The sequence below is a fragment of the Bombus pascuorum genome, chromosome 16 (genome assembly GCF_905332965.1).
Source record: "Bombus pascuorum chromosome 16, iyBomPasc1.1, whole genome shotgun sequence".
Classification (NCBI taxonomy): Eukaryota; Metazoa; Arthropoda; class Insecta; order Hymenoptera; family Apidae; genus Bombus; species Bombus pascuorum.
The window spans coordinates 6,785,943-6,809,851 of NC_083503.1; the positions used below are offsets into that span (position 1 = coordinate 6,785,943).

The following is a 23,909-nucleotide window of genomic DNA, read 5'->3' on the forward strand; positions in this document are numbered from 1 at the left end:
AATTTATCATGTCCGATTGTACGTTTCATAAAGACAAATTGGCGCAAGAGGTAGTCTGAACACGAAGAAAAAAATCAATTTACTTCTACAAGATATTTATTTGCTGTAAAATACGTACAAACTTTATGTATGTCCCTTACTGTCTGTAATACAGTGCTGTTCATTGCCATGTTCTCTGAGCAATATCGCACGACAGGAAGATATAAATTAGACAATTTCATAGGAACAATACGGCGATATTGCCACAAGAAGCAATAATGTGGTGCACAAGTAATTCTACTTGACCGAAATACATAATTCTACCTCTCTAAGGTTAAATTAGCATTCTATGTGGAAGTAACATGACTCGTATGTACAATGTACAGGGTGTACGAAAGTAGGTCTTAGGATCACCATAGCGTGATTCTATAGCTTCGGGACGGTGAAGCTATTATTATTAAAAGAAGTTGCACCAAAATTCACCATCACCATGAAATTCAACTGTATTGTACTCGTCACGGTGTTAAAATTGAAAAAGAAACGACGTTAAAGTTCCATTGGCTCGTGCACCGATGTTATTTATAATATGTTTATATTTCGTAGTCAATTAGAAAGTAAATAACGTGATCTTAGCATACTAATATGACATGTGATTCTAATTATTTAAAATTGAGTCACACGTCCTCCGCACGAACCACGGTTTTACTTTTTCAGCTATATACAAAAGTATTGGTATTATGTATATAAATAGAGCCTTTTTTAATACAATTATCGTGAACTTGTCAATGAAAATGCACACAAATTCATTATAAAAGATCGAGTCGTAGTTTCGGAAATTAATGTACATAATTAGTTACAGAATAGATAAAAAGACAAAGCTGTTAAACGTCCAGTTTCTTTCTATCAACAAACACGTCTATTTAAATATGTTTCGAAATATTAATCTGCTAACTCGAAGGAAAGCGTCAACTCATTACAATATTTTGAGAATCTTCTACTTTTAATGCATCATAACCATATTACGATATAGTTTACATTCGTTTAGATCCAAATTAGCTTTTTTATTTATGCGCTTACCATTGCCACGTTTCAACGGATTTCTGAAATGATATATTTTGTTTGATAGGGATTATCTAGTATTTAAAATGTAATCGAACGAAATATAATACTAAATGTTTATTGCTAAATCATTTGATTTTTAAGTCAATTACGTTTATTGCATCGTTACTAAAAGAGTCCTTTTTCAGGTTAACGATGAAACCATCAATTTGAGTCATTCAAGGTGCCAACGCTAGCTAGTATTAGTGGTGAGTAAAAATTAAACCTTTTGCATTATATAACGTCGTTTTATTAATATTTTTGAAATTATAAATATATTGCATATTTGTAAACATTGTTGTTTTATGCAAAATTTTACGTACCTTTTAAATAATAAAAAACAACTTAAAATAATATTTCGTTTGTGAATGGGAATTAGATTTCGCATTTAAATAAAAGTCATTTAAACGATATCAAAAATTATTTATTTGCTATCTCTTATTTGCAAGCGAAATTTTATTTTTTATTTGGATTTGATTGGAAAACAAATGACAACGTATGAATAAATAGCTTTTATTTTTGCCTTATCTATTCGCTTATCCAACAAGTTGCCCGAAAGCCTATTTGATTTTGACGCACAAAATTATAAATTGTGATTCACAGTAATGTTTTTGATTAAACCGATATATTTGGGTAAAACTACATTTGTCCAACGACCGATAAATGATGAATGAAAAATAAAATTAATTTCATAATTTTAAGTAATGTATTTGGACTTGTCTAAATAATAAATAATTTATTTTTGTTTTTTATTTGAATTCTCCAATAACAAATGCCCGTTATTTGAACAATTATTTCAAAGAAAATTTATCGAATAACGTCCAATATTGTTTGGAAAATATTTATCCGAGACAAACAGTTGGTAGCACTCTGTATCATATTCTATCCTACGAAGAAATAATTTTTAATAAATCAAAAGATATACGTCTGTGCGATAACAAAGTTTGTAATCAGTTATAGAATAGACGAAATTACGTAGATTTTCTGTGATATTCGTTTATGACATATTGCAGTTTAAATGTTGTACGTGCAGATTGGTCGCTTTACTGTTTAATGTCTGCAAAAGTTTCCGCTCGTTTATCTTTTTAGGCGACCACTTAATTTTCATTGAGTTCGTTAAATTCATTTCCAGCGAAATGCTTGATGTTCTAGCTCACACTTGGAGCACATAGTTACATGTGTGCGTATCAGAGCGCGGTATGTGCTGATATATTCAGCTGCTCTCTTCCACTGAACTTCGTTTGAATATAGTCTAGATTCATTCTGGCACGAGTGGATGGTTCGGAGATTTATAGGGGAAGGTTGCACCATTGACGAAATCCTCGGTAATACCCGTGCCGGTCCATAGATACCGGTTACATAAAAATCCCAGAGCGTAGAATTTCTCTGAATTTAGATTAATGACGCCCGATATTTTGATAAATCCCAATAGCGGTCCTTAGTAGTTTGGAAATACAATTGCCTGTGCCGCAAACGGTTTCTGCCTTTCGCGTCTACACGCGCATTAGAGAATAGCCACGTAACAATATTCTTAAATTAATATATTTAAATATTATCTTTTAAGATTATCGGTAGAAATACAGACCGAGTCGGTATAAACTATCACCTGAAATAGCCCGTCATCTATTGATTTTATTCAAAAAATGTTTAAAGTGAAATTTATCGTATAATAATTTCGTCGAACGACCACCTTGCGACTTTCCAATACCTTATATTTTTTGAAATGCTTATTGAATATTTTAAACGGCACTTTGTATTTTTCATACGATTGGTCGATCCAGTTGGACAAGGAAAGACATACTTAGAAAGGGAAAGTAGTACATTTATTTCGCCTTTTCCTTGCTTTTTATGCAGTGCGTTTCATAAATTCAATATTTTTATGCTTGCAGCGCGATACCTTTCTTACTTTGTATTTTCTATGTAGCTTCTCTATTTAAACACAATATCATTAATTACCGGAACTAATGTAATAGATACGACCAAAGCTTCAAAGTAACAGATAATAATGGTAAGAGCTATATATTCTTGTCAATAAATACAAAGGATGTTAAAAATGCAGAATTAATAAATCATCTGCTCGTTAATGGAGTTTGAAGAATTCTATTATTAGAAAATACGTGCAACTGTCTCATAGAATTCATGACACAAATAATCTGTGTATACTAAGAATTTATTGCACTTTTAATTCTAGCAATTGATATAACTCGGACCTTTAGTTTCTCTGATTCTGGTGTGTGCGTACTTAGTAGCTTGAATTTATCAAAGTGGTGCTACAATTCTGAATTTTATTATTGCAAATTTCGTTTCATTAATATATAGGGTGTCCTGCTTGACTCGAGCAACTTAAATATCAGTGGAAAACAATATCTGACTGTATTTTCCAACCTTCAATCTTGATGATCTTGATTACGAAAACTTCACAAAAGTAGGGCAGTTGATGGAAATACTGAAATAACTATGACGAAAAGATTAACGGAGGAAAATTTTACTTTAGCATGTGCTCGAATTAAACGATTTTCTGACTTTTCTTGTAACTTTCTCACCGGTATAGCACGTGCAGTTTTAATACGTTCCTTCGTATTTCCAGCGTTTGCAAAGAGAGAAACGCGTAAGATCCGGTAAAGTCGGAGCAGGCTGTTGAATATCTGCGTTACGACCGATCCGACGTTGCAAGAATTATCGGGCTCGACGATCTACTGATACATTTGGAGCTGAATATCCGTCGTGTTGAAACTACGTTCGATATCTTCATGGTGTGGAAATGTTCTCTAATAGATCGACTCGCTGATAGCTCAAAAAACTTACACATTGTTCGTCACTCGAAATGGCATCGATAAAAAATGGTCGAATAATACAATCACCAAAGGTACCATATCATATATTTACGCTTTGTGGATGCTGATGTACGGCTTGACGAAGCCATTTCGGCTTTTCAGTATAACAATAATGCATATTATGTCTATTCAGTGGTCCATGATTGATACAAACTCATCGGTAGACAGCAGACCTTTATACGGATGTAATACATCGAAATATGCAAAATACATGCAAAATGTATGCAAAATGTATGCAACGAAATTTGTGTTGCAATTTAAACTATAGTACGTTGCAGTAGTTTTTTTTCAATTATCGATTATAGCTTTTTACGCGAAAAGGAAGTTTTAAAAAACCTTTTTGCTAGTTAATATCGACTTATGCGCTGCCGGTGATTGTAGTCGGGCCTCCTCTGCTATTCCAGCAACATATTTCAACTTTTAACGCGTGTGCTGCGGTATCCGTACCAGGCAGCAACATCTTTTCTTCGGAAATTGGAAAACGAATTTAAAGAACGTGCAGTACTTGCATAATTCGTTTGGGATAATTGTATTCAGGCCGACAAACGAGACTACGTTTTCTTATTTCTACAAAGCTTCTCTACAATCGAATTTGCGATAGACCGACCGGTTTCATCTCATCCACGAACATTCAGATATAATTGTGACGAATATTTTTCCAAACGCTTTACTATCGAGACGTTTCCAAAGCAAAATTACTTTTTCTTCTTGACGAACTCGCCTCATATTTTGGATCGTTGTTCAAAGCAATAGCAGTACGTTTATCACGCTGTGTAACATTTTCCCTGCGCACACCTGTATCTCGGCGTTGTTTCATTTGCGATTTTCTATCGCATGCAATCTGCTTGTCACACATTTTGCAATAAACGTCTTCTCCCTGCGCTGTAATACAATTATTTGCCAGTGCATTAATTCAGTTAGACACGGTTACACGTTTGCAATCTTCTGACTTGGGCGTCTTCTCAATATTTAAATTCTCAACCGTGAGTGTTTCGCTATTAACACTATCGAATGGCTCGTGTAACTGAATTATTCAAATCTCTTGCGGTATAATACCGAACTGTAAGACAATTTGCTAACCAGGAGAACACGGTACAAAACAAAGATGAAGTAATTGAAGCTGCGGGGGAAGTAGGAGCGACGCTGCTCGATGAAATTACCGATAGATAATTGGACCAGAGTAGAACTTTATTTATCCGAACTGATGACATTTACCAGATACGTTGCTGAGCTCTTATTATCCGAATCCAGGCCGTAAGGATTTTACCTTAGTATTTACAAATTTCAGCTTAGTTAAGTCCAGTTATATGAAAATTAACTGCGATTATAGGAATGATAAACAAGGAAGGATGGGAAAACTAGTAGACTCCTATTATCCGACTGATCCAGTTATCCAACACGGCCGTGTCGGATAAATGGAGTTTTACTGTAAAATAACAGATTACTTGATCTTTCTCGCTTATCCTCGCTTAATAAATTGTCAACTAAATATGTACTTATTCAGAATCTATTTATGCAAGAAATATGCACTTAAGCAAAATACATGCGATATACGAAAAATAACCACCATTTCCTAGTCACTCGATTGTGGAACCGAATTTGGTACCAAATGATGCTATTCACATATTTGGATTCATTTTTAGCAAGTTTCCTATCGTTTTTCGGGAAGGTGATAATGACACCTTTCGTTTTTTGGAAGACACACTTATAGGTGTTGCGTGAATTTTTCAACTCCAAGCGATGCCAAAAATAGTCATTTTATAACATCCTTCGTTCTCGTCGCAGCTGACGATTATTTTTTCTTAAAAGCATTAATGCGAGTTTCGACTATGCTATTACGAAATAAATGAAAGTTCTAAGACCGTTATACGGTCCCGGTTGCGATAGAACAATAATGACGTAAAAAATGTTAACTTGTTAGTAACACAGAATCGTAATTTTAATAAAGCCGCTTAAAATGTACGTAACGGGCACACTAATATGCGCCGGTTTAACAACGGATAGGTGGCGAAGGTGGGCACACCAATATCAAGACCTGCTTTTATCTTTACTCGTAACGAGAACGTTAATGTGATGCAATATTTTGCTGTAGCAACGTTTTATCCTTCACAAATGGGCTGCGAATCAGCCGTTAAACTTATTATCTATAATCATACATCATTGATTTGTGCTTGGATGTACGTTAACGCGTAAAGTTTCGATAGGGAACAAGGATCGATCAATTTCTCTAAAAGTGCCAACGTTAATAAATATGCTTGCCACAATTAACTACATAGCTGATTAGCTCTTGCAACCGATATCTCCAATTCGATGTTTAATTTTCAATGAAATTCAAACATTACACTTCTCTTAACATCAAGTTGCCCGAGAACTAAAATTAATTTTTGATTAAACTGTTCAAACCAATGATACTACCATCGTAACGTAACTATCGTAATTAAAGTTCTTACGATCAACAGATTTCTGTCCCATCAAAGAAGCATTAAAAGCTAATTATTCTCACGGTGAAACGATATTAATATCTCAATCGGGAAGGAGCAAGTATAATTTTACTGAATATTCAATCGTATACACGGTGATCCACCTAGCACCTTGAACACCTCAAATATTTCACTTATCGTTATTAGGAAAAGTGTCAGAAAAAAGCATTATTTAATTAGGAAAATATGATGACAAGCGCGAAATTTATCTCGAGATTATATTTCCAGGCATTTCAAAATCACGAATGTTATTGTCCTGACGTTATATCTATAATGGAATCATTTGGGTACACGACTCGTGTATGAAAAGTTCACAAATGTTTGGGAATAAATGCAAACGACCAGAAGTGTGTAACGCGAATAATAAAAAATGTATGCATGTATATACACACTTATATATGTTTATAAAAATTGAGCAATGTAATGCTTTTTGTAGAAAATGATAATTATGGTTCGCTATTTAGAAAGATTCGCTTTGGCGCGATTTGGTATCTCGCGAAATTATAATCGTAATAGTAAGGAACGAATAGTATTAATATAAATATTAATATTTCGTAGGTAACTTGTTTGTACTTAAAACGGCTGCAGTTCGTTTTGGCATACTTTTAATCAAATTTGTGCATACTTGAGGGATCGCATACCTTTGTTCTTCAACTCTTTCCCATAATTCATCGAGATTCCTGCAGGGGTTGGAGAGACTGCCGAAGCACAATCCGCATTTTTGCGGCTGTGTCTCGCTTGCGCCAGCTCCTTTGGCTGTGTTCATCTCACGGAAGCAACCTACGGAGTAAAGGCTACGGTTAATACCGTGGCTAATCCCTGCTTACGCGAGTCCATGGTCGTATAAACAGATCTGGACACTCTTATACCGAAAACAGAGAAGGAGTCGTCCGAAAATTGAGTCTTGAAAAACCACCATGCAACGCAGGAAGAGTCTCGTCCCTTGCCTTAACAGAGACAGAGGCATTCTGTTCATCTCTGTCTATCTCGCAGATCGAAACTCTTCTTGTCTTCCATGTTGATTTTTCACGATTCGATTCTCGGACGGCTCTCCCTAGCGAGTGTCGACACCTGTTTATGCGACCGCGAGAAAGTTCTTGCCAGTGACAGAGATTGCACGGATCTCGACTTGTGGCGTCACTAGTCCCATCAATGACTTTGATTGGTTCCACGGGGACCGGACTGCTTAACGTCGGTCTCGTGCGAGCAACGACCTGTGGCCAAACGTTGGTTAGACGATGCACAAGGATTGTTGACCGCAAACGATATGCTTCCTCGATGGATATACCTGTATAGGTCGACGTCATCGGCTTTGCCGGAAGTTGCCAGACGCAAGAGTAATCGCTCCGAAGTCTCTCTGCTGTACGATACTTGGCACTTGCAGAGGGACCCTGCCCGACCTGGAACTGGATCCGATAAAGATAGCTGTAGTCGTGTAACAGTGGTCGTGTCTGATGAGGTTTCGCGACAGCTAAAGCAAATTCTAAGAGACTAAAGCAATTCTTACGACGATCGAACCGTGCTCTACTCGACCGAGAGTTCAGCAATGCCCAAACTCGGATGGCCCAGGGAAGATGCATATTAATTGGATTTTACCGAATACAAAAGTGTCCAATCAACATGTACTTCGGAGGTAAACTCAACTCTTCTATGACTTTCGTTGTTCAACTTTTCGTAGCTTTTGGAGCCCACTTCTTCGCAGCAGACCTCAAACTGAAGTCTTCAGGCCCAGTGGCCTCTATTTGCATCGAAGTTGGATGCTTCGTTCTATTCAGAATTTTCTGTCTCGCGTATTAAGAATAATTTCTTGTTAATAATGTTAACGTCACGTTATTTACCTTTTATTTGACCGCAATATGTAAGCGTATTGTGTATTATTATAATTGTGCAGCGGCACATGAGTCAGAGGACAATTCAAATCATGTTGTTTTGTCTCGGAATATCAAGATCATTAGGATACACGGCCGCTACGTGCAACCGTCGAACAAAGACGAATTTGAATTTTCCGACTCTCCCCCGACAGGTATAAATAAACGGACGCGATCGCGAGCGAGTCAATTATTAACAGTTATTATACGAGTTATTCGAGTTATCTGCGAGCGACCATGCACTGTCTTTGCGAATACGTTCGTACGAGCGATTTTGGACATTGTCTATATTTATTTTATTTATTTCAAATATATGTAAGATCGTAAATCTTGGGGTTAATTCAGGTGATCGATTCTGAAGTCTGAAAATCGAGTTTTATTGTGGAAGTAGTTAGATAAAATACAAAAAATAAACAACAATTGATATCCGTCTATAACAATAAATAACAATAATTTACATAGACGAAATAACAAGTTCTATACAATGTTTACCTGAAAATCGAGAATCGATTTTCAACGTCCTGAGCTAGCAATCTTTCTTCGTCGATCTTCAAAAATTTTAAATGGTTATTCTGTGCTCTTTGGAAAAGAGTGTCTCTCAAAAATGGTTGTCCGTAGAACCCTAAGAGGGTCGCTCTGTCCGTTAGAAAAAGTCGTGCTACCCGTAAAACAAAGAGTCCCTATCCCACGTGAACTCTAGGGAGTTTACATATATTTGACGGGTTGCAACAGCAAACTCTCGTTTCCGTTTTATCAATCCTCTACACTTCCACCACAATTGTAAATAATGTGTAAGAGCCAATGAAACCTTGACATTACTATCTAAAAGAATGGTTGAGTTGCGAGCCGTAGATCCTTTGACAAGTTTGGTTCTTGTTACGAGTAGAATACGGTGCCGGGAAAAAGTTTGACAATAAAATTCAACTTCAAGATCAATTCAGATACGATAGTCATGATATATAATTTCTGAACACTGTGTACGACGATACAGGAGATTTGTAAAAGAAGCGCGTAAAGTTGACCTCGAACATGATTTTCAAGCTCGAATTTTTATTGCAACGTATTCTACTTGTCACGAGGAACAGAATTCCGAAAAGAATCAGCGGTAGCGAATGGCTTCTGCTTCCGAAAAGAAGTCGCACCGGCTTCATTCATTTTACAGTTTACAATTAGGTTCGCATTCAACGAGAAGGTAGCTTACTATTTATGAAACAACGAGAAATACAGATTACAGGAATAATGGCAAATCTCTGCGTGCAGAAGATTATGTTAACCGCTTGGTGATCAAGAATTAATGCTACGACATCTGAATGCAGATCTGCCCTGCATTAACAGGCGGAAAGGAGAAGAACAGATTAATTGTTCGTGCTTATCCATTACTGGACTTGCATAAACTAGTCGAGTGAGAATCAATCACATGACGGTGCGACAAATAAATCGAGAGAAAGGCTTACGACTTTACAAAATTCGCCGCGTTCAAGCACTCCAACCAAAGACAAAGTTTTCACCATTGAACGCTACGTAAGTTGCAGCGCGACTTTTTCGAGCGTGCGTTATTTACGAATGAAAGCAGTTTCTCGATCGACAAAATGCCAGGATTTGAACTTACAGAAATCCAGATGCGATGGATGAAAGGTTTGACCAAGCACTATAAACGTATGGGCAGGTATCGTAAACGTTGGGAATTATATTACTGCTCCCGTGTTTTTGCCTACATCGATAAAAGGTGCAACGTATTTGCGATTTTTATCGAATTACGTGAAATTATGCGACGGCAGAGGTGTCGCTGCATTTATTCTGTGACTGTTGACAAAGTCGCTGACAAATTACCATCGTTCAGCCAGTTATTGAACGATAAGTTTGGATAGGATACAGACCTGCTCCTAACGCGCGACCTCGTTGCTCATGAAATTTGATGGCGCTGAATATTTTGCTTTGAGAGAAGAAATTATCTACAGCTGCATCGAACAGATTACGTTCGTTAAACAGTTACAACGTTCGATCGAATGCGGTTTTTATCCTTCGAAATCGATACGTAATCTTAATGAGAAACTGGTAGAGACGCGAGTTTGGAGGAAGAAGGAAAGAGGAAAACAGAAGAAAGAAAGGAAGATACGGAATAATATAATAGTGAATCTAATGTACCTGCGTGCAACAGTAGGTGCCATTTTCCTGCATCTCGATGCAAAAGTAAACGCATTGCGAGCAAGCTCAATTTGAAAATTATTAAAATTTTAGTTCCTTTCTGGGAGAAGGGATCGTTTGCGACCCGTGGTTCCTGCGAGACTTTTGTTCCTTGCGATGAGAAGAATATGTTGAATAAAAAATGTTGACCTAGAAAATCACGCTGGAGGTGAAATTTGCACAAAGTTTTTTGTACAAATCTCCATCGATCACGCTACGGTTTCCACACTTACTTTTTATGTTACAGCTACGAGAATCGGAACATCGGTCGAAAGCACAAGCGTGGCCTTGAGTTATTGGATGAAATTTTAGTTGGAAACTTTCGCGAACGAACCGACTGTATCGAGAGCTAGCGAAGAAAAGGGCTGGGCGAACCGACGCGACATTTTAGGAAACGTGTCAGTCTTGCAATTCACTGTCAAATACCACAGCTCGAATGACGAAAGCAATTACGGAATAATCGTAAAGTGTCTTTTGCAAAGGAATGCCAGGCACGAGCAAACCTTTTCAAACTACACGGTATATTGTAATATGATATTAAAGATATACTTATAGAAAGTAGCTTCGAATAATCTTAATTAAATTATAAAAGAGGGATTCGATCTGTCGAACGGTTAGATTTAATGAGACTCGAGCGAGCAAATTCGTTTAGATATGTTCGAGGTGACGAATACGTTGATTGGATACTACGCTCGAATGCGACTCGAACACAGTCCTGCAACTGTCAGGGTATAAAGCATAATTGCTCCAAAAGGGAATTTAACCCGATTTCACTGACTGACAGAGTAACGTTCTGACATTCAATTAAAACTACCCAAGAAGATTGAACGTTCAGTTTCTTACATACGTATCCTAAAATCGCATACTTTTAGGTAGCGAAGCTTGCTATGATCTTATGACCTAGTACAATATGTTGAGATAGATCATGGTCAACCCTATCCGACAGCTTAGTCTAAGCATCGCGTTGCCACTTTATCGAAGATGCGTACGTAGCGAGTGGTATTTTACACGTTCTAAAATCTAATCTTTTGCAAAAGCTGAAATGAGACGATTGTGACTTTTACTTGCATTTCTTGTAATTTTATACAATTGACTACACTTGTTGCTAAATTCATGAAATGGTAGCGCATTAATTACATACACAAAATTTATGAAAACCATATTACAAAAGAATTACTTAATAAATCGAACAGAATCGCTACAATTGCTTTCCAGACAGTTAACTGATGCATTTCTTCTGATAGGCGGCAATTCATGCTTTAAGATATTCATCGTTATTCATTAATACGTTCATGTTGTAATACACAAACATATGCGTTACTCTGCTGCTCTCGATGCATCATGACAAGTATGCATTTTGTGTATGAAAACCCGTTTATTTTCATTTTATGTTCATTTTCAGTTTCATTTTTAAAGTCAAGTGCGTTGTTATCTGGCTGCTCGTGAACGTATGATATATATTCCATTTTCAAATTGGTCTTATCTACACGTTAAAGCGAGCTATGGAATAAACCAAACTTGCTCGAGCCTGCTTGAACCTTTGTATCATAATGTGAGAACTTTTACACGCCTAAATCTTGGCATTCTGACGATCGAGAATATTACTACTGAAAGAATAGCTGTCATCCGTAAAGAAGACATTTCCAAGGATTGTGTTCTAATTTTCTTAGCGACCAACCATCGAATATTCGTCAAACGACATAATCTTGCACACGGTGAACATTACAACGTACACCTTCTTCGCGTATTATTCTTCACACTGCTTCGTGTGAAATGTTCTTTGCAATACATCGATGGATAAATACGCGCACAAACACGCAGTACGTGTGTTGGAATTTAATCTTGAAGTTAAGAGTAATAATCTGTGGAAGACACAATGTTTATGTTGAAATAATATTCAGTGATATTTATTAAACAGAACTACAGAACCAAATGTATATAAGCGAGTGATATAATTAACAACGTATATAAGAACTGTTGATTGTTGGCCAGTTACTTTCAGGCTACCCACTATACCTACTCTTTATACAGTAATGAGTATGACCTGTATAAGTGTCCTGTTCAAATGCCTGTGTGGGTGTCTGTGTAAGGGTACTTATGTCTATGCGTGAAGTATCATTGTATTCCAACAACGTGCAATAGAATGCTCGAGGTCAATTTTGTGGTCCACTTTTTCAACTAACAAACATTGCAAGAAAACTAAAAAGGAAACACCCAATAAATCTCATAAAAGATATAACCTAGCAAACACGAAGATGGCACCCCGCTGGGGTAGCCACCCACATGCTATATTTTTATTTTTTTTTTTTTTTCCTAATCACCAAGATATAATACTTTACCAAATGTCCTTCAGGACAAATTGTAAAAACTAAAATAAACTAAAAAAAAAAAAACTTTTTCAACAGATCTCCGCAAATCCAAAGGTGTAGGATTATCTCCCAAAGCCATAAGATGATAGACACTTTCTTGACACATTGTGTAACATTGAGGCATCCAGTTTTGCCACATACAATTTTGTCATTGTCTTGCTGGACTTTGTTCATTGTAAAGTCAAATTTACACACTCCACTTGTGAAATAGTACGAAGAAATCATAGTGACTTGTATTCCTTATTATTAAACTTAAGTTCTTTCATTGATGACATCGATGGACGCTGCGTTCCAGAAACCAGAATCATAATAGTAATTTGCAATAATAAATTCTTAAGAATGCCTAGTATTGTTAAACATAGGGCTCCATTTACAATTATGTAAATATGACTTCTTGAAACTGACTTCTTAATCAATTTTAACAAACTTTGGTAAAATCATGTAATAAATCTTTTTATTTATCGTAATAGTTAATACACAAATAAACACTGTACATATCTGTATGTGACAGAAATAAAGACAGAGTTCATATTTCTAGAACAGTCATATTTATAACATAAAAGCTACCGTATATACAATAATATAACTTTGCATGCGAAAAACATTACTTTCCTTTCCATAAATCCCATGATATTCAATTTTTATTGCTGTAATCTGTGTTATTGTTTACATGTCTGTATTTATCTGTGAAAATTCTCGCTATTCAAATGAATATGAACAGAACGAAGCGACGAAACCATATTGTAGCAATAACAATGCGATAGAATAACAGTTTTATGTTGTGAATAAAAACAGTAGCATGGAGGAAAAATGAGTAAATATACGAATTAAATGTGCTATTAATCAGCAGAAGTAATTACTTATTCCAATGGATGGCTTTAGCAAACTGATTCGACTAAGCAATTAATTACCTAATGAATCACAACAGCATAGAAATATTAGTTTGACGTCAGTAATTTCTGCACATGACCAATACATATTTGGTCAGACAACATAACATGGCTGTGTGACTGCAAATGGAAGGTTCTATTATTTCTGTTCAATATCGCGCGTATTATATATTAGTATATAATTATAATTACGTAATAATACAAATGTGAATAAAATATTTGGGATTCTCTTTCTTCGAACAAAGATACCAAATTGGAAAATTGTATTTCTAATGATTTCAATTTATATTTTTAACGAACGTATACACGTACGTAACATTCTACGAAACATGAATTAACTCACATTTTCATAAACATTCATAGATGAGACAGTCTCAATGATATACTTTAATAACATGTGACATGTAAGGTAGAAGTGTTGAAAATATTTGTAGACTACTTTGTTTTAGAATAATAAAATAAGAATTAAAATATTTAATTTTTTGATTCGTCAAATTTAAATTTATTGTTACTCGTATCGATTCATAAAGTCATAAAGGTATGTTTTTTCAATTTTACAGGATATACACCATGGTAACATATTTCAAATAATTCGTCAAAAAATTATTATTACGATCAATTTTTAATTAAATAGTACATAATAAAAAAAAATATGGAATACAATTTTTTCACAGAACGCTCTGTTTCAGAGAAAAATAAAATTGAAAATTTATCATACGCGTCTATTAAGTCAATTGCCAACAGAACATGTCCAAACTGTATTTTTTTCAAAATGGGGCTTTAAGCTAAAAAGTTTTATTTCACATATTCGATTTATTCTTGTATGTAGGGAACACCCTGTAGAACCATGGTATGTATTTGTTTCTTCTCATATTTTGTTGAGAATAATATAGCGGATTCAACAATAAGAAAATTATTTTGTTCAACACACTACAATGGAGAATTATGAAAATGGAGAATATTTTAAGAAGAAGTTTTAACGTCCGAATACACATACATGAATTAATATGCAATTTTAGTAACTTTTAGATTTAAATATTCTCAGATTGGATAGTTGAATCCATCTTTTTATTTTTTAGAAGAATACAAAAAAAAAAAATATATCTTTTCCTATTTCCAAAATATCAATCATTTCGAAATTTTAAGAAAGACAAGAAGAAGCCGTGGCATAGACAAACAAACGTAAAACGAGGATTAAGTGCGCCCTAATCATGTAAATGCGGGGCTCTGATTGACCCAACTTGGCACTCAGCGGTCAATCGAGCGAGCAGTGTAGTAAAAAGTGCAATAAAAAGCTCCCCATAGACCGCGCATCTTGGGAGAAAGACACAAATTCTCCACAAACAAGGGGCAGAGGAAAAAGAAGAAATAGCGCAGGTCAACTAAACATACACCGGTCTCGACCACCTGTAGAACAATTCTGATATTAAGCGCGCAAACAAACTTGACCATGTACGATAACACGTGGCACCACCATATTTCGACTAACTTCTTTCCTTTGAATATTTCACCATGTTCTACATAATTTTTGCATATATACATAAATATCTGATATATCGATAATTCGACAGACTTTGAAGATTTGCTCGCAATTTAGGAAGGGAGTACAGAATCCTAAATAAATATATTTCATATTCACACATATGCAATAAAGTATTTGTTCCGCGTTCAGGAACAGGAGACGCGAAGATTTTCATAGGTAAGTGTATGACACGCTTTCCTAGACAAGAAGCTATTTTTGAGCTGCAAAATTAGCATTTAGGACGATTTCTTTCAATATTTGTAAAGATGCATTTCAGCATTGATGCCGTTCTCAGTCGCTGAGCGTGTCATAAACACGGTGACCTCTGAAGGGTCATTAGCGACGCGTAATCAAGAGCCACCCACAGCAATTTCCGCGACCCTTACCTAATTGATTGGAAGCCTCGTGTTTGTCCGCACATCGCTTAGCCCCTTTTCGCCAAGGACGCTCTTGAGGCGCACGGAAGTGCGTGAGTAATGCTAACGAGCATGCTGATTGGATTTTTCTTGCGTGCGCTGAGAACCAATAAGTACGCGTACCTTTGGAACTTGCGCTGAAAGCCAATAAGCAGGCGTACCTTCTGGAACTTGTGCTTGAACCTTGTTGGACGCTCATCCCACTCTAGCAAGACAGTCTCATCAAGAGCTTCGTAAGCATTTCTCAGCAATCGGTGAAGACAGTCTCGTTTGAGTCTACACTCGGACACACACAAGAATACGCATCTCACGGCAGCAGGAGAGAAAGATGTCATTTTGTGCGATCGAATGGATCAGTTGATGAGTCTTGTTCGAGCTTTTCAACCGTGAACAAAGAATCCAAGCAACCGTGGAACATGACTCGTTTGATCCAAGTACAGTTGGTGTAAGTATTCGTTCGTATCCTCTCAGCATTCGAAAACTTCTCGGTCGGAGGAACGCTCCTTCGTGTCATTGACAGTTCATCAATCGTCGGAACACTCGCTACTCTCGCTAGTAAATCACTTGCTCAAAGTCAACTAGATGCATAACAGCTATTTGTTGGGGCCAGAAGGCAGCTCGACACTTTCTTTAGCAATTTCTTCTGACCTTGTGTAGCGCACTACACGTGCCACTCCTACCCGAAGGACCACTTCATTTCCGACGTTATTGAAAATATTGTGCTAATTGTATCTACCGAGCGAGACTCATTCAACTTTGAACTGTAACAAAGTTTACCGAACCAATTATATCTGAATTTTACTCCAAATTGCGTCAATTATCGGCCTGCTTCTTTAAAAACCAAACAACCTAACAAAGATTTCGCGACTCTTTGCCGGGAATCCATCCCTTCTGCAGGGGAGATGAAACGGTTCCATCGAAGTTTCCTTCGAGTCCGGACAATCGACGCCAGTATGTAAGACCTTCGAAATGTCTGATTCGTAAGACAGCTGTGTATGGTAAAGAAAGAAGCGACTTTTCTATGTCTCCAGTCCAAATCGTCAACAGAGTCTAAACATCGCAACTTTGGCACAAACCGTGTTAGCGGTAAAAAAAATCGTTAACGATATCAGAATATTCGTATAAAAAATAGAGGACATGTATCTATATATTTCTCCAATATAATGAGAAGGAACAAATAGAGAAGAATAAAGAATACATTTCTACAATTATAGAAGCTCTCGCTTTGTATAAGCGGGAACTTAAACGTAATAAGAAGGTACTTAAAGGAAATGTTAGCATCTGCCTGGAATTTAAAATGTCGTCGTATAAAGTTAGATGTCAAATGACTAGATGGTACTGGCGGTTTAATTGTAATTCGGGATGTAACAATACACCCGCTAACGAAGGCCTGATGAAGCTTAAGTCGATAGTTACCAAGGGTTAGCGTATTCTCGAATTTCGTGTTGTTGTAAACGTTTATTGGCAACGTACTTGTACGAGAGCGGAACGAGCTAATGTGGCTTCTGGGAGATTTTATCTTACTTGTAGACGGTCCGAATGAACCAGCCAACTCACCGCGCTTGCTTATGCGAGCGCATGTAACACGTGCAGCATGTGCGATATACATACCAGGATCGGTTGTACCGGTCTGGCTCGCTTTACGTTTAGTACCCGGACTAGACAGGGGAACACAATGTTGAGAAACGTTGGCATAAAACTGTACAACGAGCTACGTAAGGAGCCACGTTGCTTCTCAGCCAAGACGAGGTGGCTTTTTATTATCGTTCATAATGTTCACTGCGTAAAATGTGAATTAATTTCAATCAAGGCTTCCGTTTACAATTTTCTTTTCATTTTTCTTAAAGTTACGTTTATAGCTACACAATATTAAAAATCGTTACGTATGTAATGTCGCTACATCACTAAATATATTATACGAAGCATTTTACTGTCCTTACATTAAATTAAGAATGTTAAACATTGAAGGAATTTCATTTTTAAAAAATAAAAAATTTGTTAAAATTCAAATATTGATTTAAAACATTTAAAATATATCTTTGTATAAGAAAAGCTGAATCGAGTGTCTAAATTCTAGACTGAATCGCTAAATGAATTACATAATATATATGGAATACGTTAAACGGATTAGTTAGCGAAACAGTGTAGATATATAGCTTATTAAGATTGTTACGCCACGAGGCTTAGTATAGGCCGTATTTCTAACCGTCGCTCGCGGTCCTACAGCGTCGCAGACAGATCGTCTTATCTGCCCAACGGAGAATATACAATGTAGCGGCAAGAGCATATTTGTCATCGAGCGTCGAGCTCTAAAAACGTCGATTTCGGTCCGTTATTTCATGCACACAAAGAAGGTGGCATACGTGATCATAGGCGCGAACGGTTGTCTCCCCGAGAAGACAAAGAAATGATCGAAGGGTAATTGTCTCATTTGAAGATTCTAACTGCATACATCGAGAGGTCTGACGAATAAAGTCGCCAAGTCTAACGAATATCGAGAGATATCACAAAGTCGAGTCGAATTTCTGTAACACATTAACTGTATTCATCGCTAAATAATTTGTCACATTTTTATTATTATATAATTTATTGTTAAATATACAAGCTATATTAACCTGTCAACACAGTGTTAAATTCATTGAACCACCTCTGTTATCATAACCGAAGTATAATTTCGCGGCATCGATTATACGAATCGTAGCGAGAATTTACGCCTCTCGCTGACGCGTTTTCCTCGCGATCGCGTCTCTCCGCAAACGGTCGTAACAAAGATATTTGAAATTTCAGGAAATGGGAAGCAAGTATTTAACGTGTGAATTCGTAATGTGCCCAAGTATTTCATTAGATACTTAGCGGCACTAGGCAACAAAACTTTCCAATGGTTTCGTCGATACAAGTATATCACCGAAGCGTAAGTGTTGACAGGCCTAATGAGCCATCGATATCCCTACGGTCCTTCTGCCGAATATTTGGGAGAAGGACAAAAAGGAACGAATCGGATGAAGAAAACAGTTGAGTTGTAACCGAGAAGCGAGAATTGTTAATAAATGTACTGTTAAACACTGCCGAATATTTCTTTGGCACCCTACACGTTCTACATCGAATCACCTCAGATTTATAAATTAAAATTTCCAATTTCCACGTGTGAATCCTTCATCACTATTGTCTTTTTTCTCGTTACTTTGTTCCAAACATTATTCGTATCATTCATTATTCAAACGAATATAAATTTATTTAATTTCATATTTTACACTTTTAACGTTATTTAATATTGAATACTTTAGATGCATGCATTTATAATTATTGAATACGTTAGAATAATTATTAAGGTACGATGTTGAAATAAAGAGCTATATGCGAGCAATCATCGGTGTGCATCAAGTTAATTCGTTGAAAATAATTATAATCGATTAAAATGCAATGTTCAGAAACACGAATACAAAACCGTGCGTCGTGTTACGGTCAAGTTGTGTTCTGTTCTATGCATTTGATTTCAGGCGCATGTGATATACAACGCGGAATATTTATAACATGTATATGTAATTAAATGTCTCATCTGGTTTACATATATTTATGAATTTACTAACATACAAGTTGCTAAATGTGTATTCTAATTTTTTAAATAACTTCCATTTACATATGATTAAATAAATTACAAACGAATGCATAATTATAAGAACAGAAAGGTGTATTATCCATTTAGTCTTTAAGACGTACATATATCAAAAAATTAGTCGAAAGTTATATACATAAAAAATTAATACTTGCGTCCGCTTCAAGAGTATCTACTTCATCGGCTTTGTTCCTATTATCTGATAGAATTACATATTCACGACATCGATAATATTCACTAATACTTCATGTCGAAAAGTAATAAAATGGAACGCAGATTAAACCGTGAATGTATAATAGTGCGTACTTCATTTATGGGCCAGAAGAATCATTTTATATTTTGTAAATTGAATTCTTAATGATATAAATGAATCGCCGTATATGCATATGTTGTAGGTTAGTTAGGGTATCTTACTCGAAACGACTTTGATTGTGAAATTTGAGTAATTACATGGATCAGGACCTGATCCATTTCAAGTACGTTGTCATAGTTTGAAATAATTTTACTTGTACATATAACATATTCAGTTTTCAAGATTACAGGGAAAAATATTTTTGACACTTTTTACTTCGCCGTGGATTAACTTTGAGGTAGATTTATGTTCTATTGGCCGCAGTCGACGGTTGTCTCTCTCCTTCCAACGCCTGCGACCTGTCGTAATCGCGGGTAGCTCGGATAGAGTCGGAGTTGCCAGACGGTCCCTACGTAGGGACGTGTTATGACATGGTAGAGAGTTATGGAGTAGCAGTGGGCAAACCGTGCAGTGACGTCGATTGGCGTTGGCATAGCAACTGTAAACACATAGACGCTGGCTCTTGTGGTGTGGTCAGACTTGTGAGCCAAACGGCTTGCTAGAGTACGGTAGAGACACGAAAGGACATGTAATGACGTCACTCGGTCCCTACTGCGTAGGGCCGCAAGAAGCTCTGAATAGGACCCGGGCTGTCCTAGAGACAGCGATCCGGATTGGAATTGTACGATCTCGGAACGCCGCAGGACGTGTCTTGAGAGACAGGAAAGACACTTGTCCGAGCACGAGCCAAACTGCGTGGCGCGTGGTGGAGACACGGTTGCAAGTCCTTAACTGTCGTCCCTGGGCTTTGCTTGAAAAAAGATTTTAATCAGTGTATACACGTCAATCCAAAGCTTTATTTCGGTGCGATTGACGTGTATACTCGTCGTGTAAGATAGAAAGTTACCATTTACACCATTTTAGTAAAAAGTAATATAAATGATATCGAATGTTTCCTTTATACTTGCAGTAAATCTATCGTGTACTTTATACGAAAAGGTTTGATTATTTGATTATTCTCTTTGAAGAGAAGTCCGAGTTGTTTTGTGTTTTATACCAGCTTATAGAACTTTATATCAGCTGCGCCACCAAAAGCAAATCCACTTCGAAGATGTGACTTTATGTACCTTGCTTTGTAAAATACGCTGAAATCAACTGAATTTCTTAAATTTGTCTTGCTTGTGAATTTTATATTTTGGCAATTTTCAACTTTTTAATAACAATGATGAATTGTTAATTTTTTATCGAACGAAACTGTAATCCTTCCTCGTTATGCATATTCGTCGTTGTTTGATTTTACTAACGCAGCCCGCAAGCAATTTCTGAAACTAAACAGGTTAACGGGTTAACATGTACGAAGAAATAGTGCGCAAACCTACATTTTGTTGTTTGGAATAAAAGTTGTAGATATTAGAAACGTCTACAACATGCGACGTTACACGGTGACGAGAAGCATAAAGAGAATAACGAACTACGATCGATTTAGTCCGAACCGAATTAAGCACCTTTATTGCGAATCGATTGATTATACATTATGAAGTTGTAGAGTGGTGTGGGGAAATGGAATGTCCGTTAATGCGCGGTGGATAATCGTTACATCCCTCTCCTTAAAGCGAACGTAGCCCTCGAAAATTTATAACTAATATAATCGCTGTCGTTGAGCCTAAATCGTAATTCGTTTGATCGGCGTTCCAACGCAGAAGACCCATATACGAATTATTTCGTCGTAAATCTTCTCTAATAGGAGAGGGGCGTGAGAGGTACAAAAGATTTTGAAAATACCGCGTTTAGAAAGAATTATGGCTATTACAACTGCAATGACGATATATCCCGCAATCTGCATAGTTATCTATCCAATCTCCAGCCAGGTTTTGGCTCGGTAGTTGGTTTTCAGTCTAGCGAGAGAGCCGTTAATTTGATCCAGGTCTCTGCTGTAGTAGCCCTTTAAAGGTGTCCAGTGTAAAGCAGTTGGGAAATTGCGGGAATAGTCTCTGGATTAGTCGCTCCTCTTCCATGTTGCAATGGTAAGTTAAGTTATGGAAGCGTGTTTCATAGGTAACGGATGAACTATTCGCTGGCATAGTCGCAGCTATGGTTAATAGCGGTGGATAAGATAAGATTGTTTTCTAACGCTATTACTCCGGTACTGGTGAGTTTTTCGCCTTCTCCTTTCTAATCAAATTTCACAGTAAGTAAGGTATCGCGATATCAAAGTAACATCAGAGACTCGAAGTAGCGATTTGCTACTAGCGATTGCTTACATTTATCAATCGCGTAGCGTGTCATTGGTATATATTTAAGACCACGTGTGAACGCTACGTCGTAGTCATATCTACGCGAGAAAGAGTTTTTCCGTTTTATACGACACGAGATAGACGTGTTCTTTCATCCATTCGTCTGGTTCTAGTACGAGTGTCTTTATCGTGCGGATAATATCTACGCTGTGACAATTTAACGCTGGTATCTACGATCGCTTGGCAGTTATTTTCACCAAGTTCGAGTCCTATAGTTTGTCAAGATCGCGTAAATGTGTTAGTTATTCAAACGAATTTAAAAGATCTGGATGAGTGCGTCCCTGTTTTGCTAACCATAGGCTAGAAATACCTTTACATCTTCGTGTATATCGTTTCCTACTAGTTGCGTCGCCATGTGAATATCTCGCGTTGCTGTATCTTTCTATCTTAAATTCGTATATTGTCCTTCGCTCCCATTACGAATTTTAATTAATTCTACTACGTATACGTATTGTTAGGTTGTCCGAAAAGTATCTTTCTTTCGCAAACGTGTTTTTTACGTTTCTTACGTGAAGTGCATCTTCGTACAAACGGGAAACCAAGTGTGTGAAATGTCGCGGTGTTTATCTCAACAGAACAAAATGGATATAAAAGAAAAAACGTTCTGCGTCTGTTACTTCCTCATAAAACGAAAGAAACTTTTCGGACAACCTAATATTTTCGTTTTGGTTTGGATATAGTCGCTAACGTATCTTGTTCGTTAAACAGAAGTTAAAGTGTTTTGAAGAGCGACTTTGGTACTGTACCGATAAAAGTAAACAGTCCTCGTTTATGTCTACGTGATGATTATTCGTTTAATCTATTTGTGGCTTGCTGTGTTCGTTGATGTAATATAATTCTAACTTAACCTTACAAGTGTTATCACACAATTCAGTAGTTTTATGTAACACAATCTTCACTTCGTTTAGATCTTCTCGTGAAATATTGATGATGACGATCAGCGTCCACTCATCGTCCATCGTTTTGTGCGTCTCGTCATCCGCATCTCTTCTCCTGGTTCCGTGGGTGCCTGGAGTAACGATTTCTTCTCGTGCTGGTATTCGCGTCAGCTCGTTGCATTAGCAATTCTGACACCCTTCGATGTATTCGACGACGTCTTGTTCCATGTTTATCGATAACAGCTTTTCTTTGACTTTTGCAATGGTCTTGTTTCGCCCCACGTGTCTTCCTGCGTCTTCGCGTTCAGAAGATGGTTCGTCCCCGCATGGATTTTCTGCGTACCGAATGCGTAGACCTGGTTAATAAGAGAGAATGTATCGCGATGATACTATATCGAACCAACGCTTCGTGGACAGTGGACCCAAGTGTAACGCGTTAAGTCACTGCCACTTTTTCATATTTCGGATAAATGCTAATAACATTATTTTATTCCTTGAGAAGTGCTCTTAAACGTGCTAGAAAAATGTTTCCTTCGTAAGGAGGTAAAAAAGTGGCCATTTTTAACATCCTCTTTTCTTTTACAAACATATATTTATTTTATGTATTATTTCTTTGCACTGTACAAACTACTTAAAATAATACGTAATAATAAATACTGATATTCTACTGGAATATTTTGCTAGTTTCTACAAAACTCGACTTTCGACTTGAAAGCCACCGGCTTCGATCATCTCGAAGCATCTTCGATGAAGCTAGACAAAATTCCTGAAAGCGCTCGAACAGTCGATGTTTTGCTCCTTCGCAAATTCCTTTGAGATTACCAAATATCTCAAGAAACAAAGTATATTATTCTGCTTCGTAAAAAGCGGCATAGAATCAAACTGCTATAGAATATTTGAAATATTTGCGAAGAGATATTGTTATCAAAGGAACATTCTCTGAAGATCAATTTAAGAAGCTCTATGAATTTGATGCATTATTAAAATACTATTTCTCCCATATTTAATTCTTTTAAAACACTAATTTAATTTGTGAATACAGACTACAGAGTAAATGTGTATTAAAATTTCCAAGTGACTGCATAATATAAGGAAAGAATGTAAATTGAATGAAAATTCGTATTAACAATGAGCGTTTTAGTTGTGTACAAATTATTGTTCACGATAAAATCAGCTATAGATACGAATAATA

General features: G+C 36.7%; 1 protein-coding gene across 2 annotated transcripts in view; it reads left to right on the forward strand.

Moving 5' to 3' along the window:
* Positions 1-1,224: 1,224 nt before the first annotated feature.
* Positions 1,225-23,909, forward strand: part of LOC132915155 (lachesin-like) — a 337,108-nt gene continuing 314,423 nt past the window's right edge. The window contains exon 1 of one of the 2 annotated variants that reach the window (XM_060974868.1): positions 1,225-1,286. The gene's annotated coding sequence lies outside the window, so the exon portion shown is untranslated. The remainder of the gene's footprint in view (positions 1,287-23,909) is intronic. The other variant, XM_060974870.1, reaches the window with a different exon arrangement.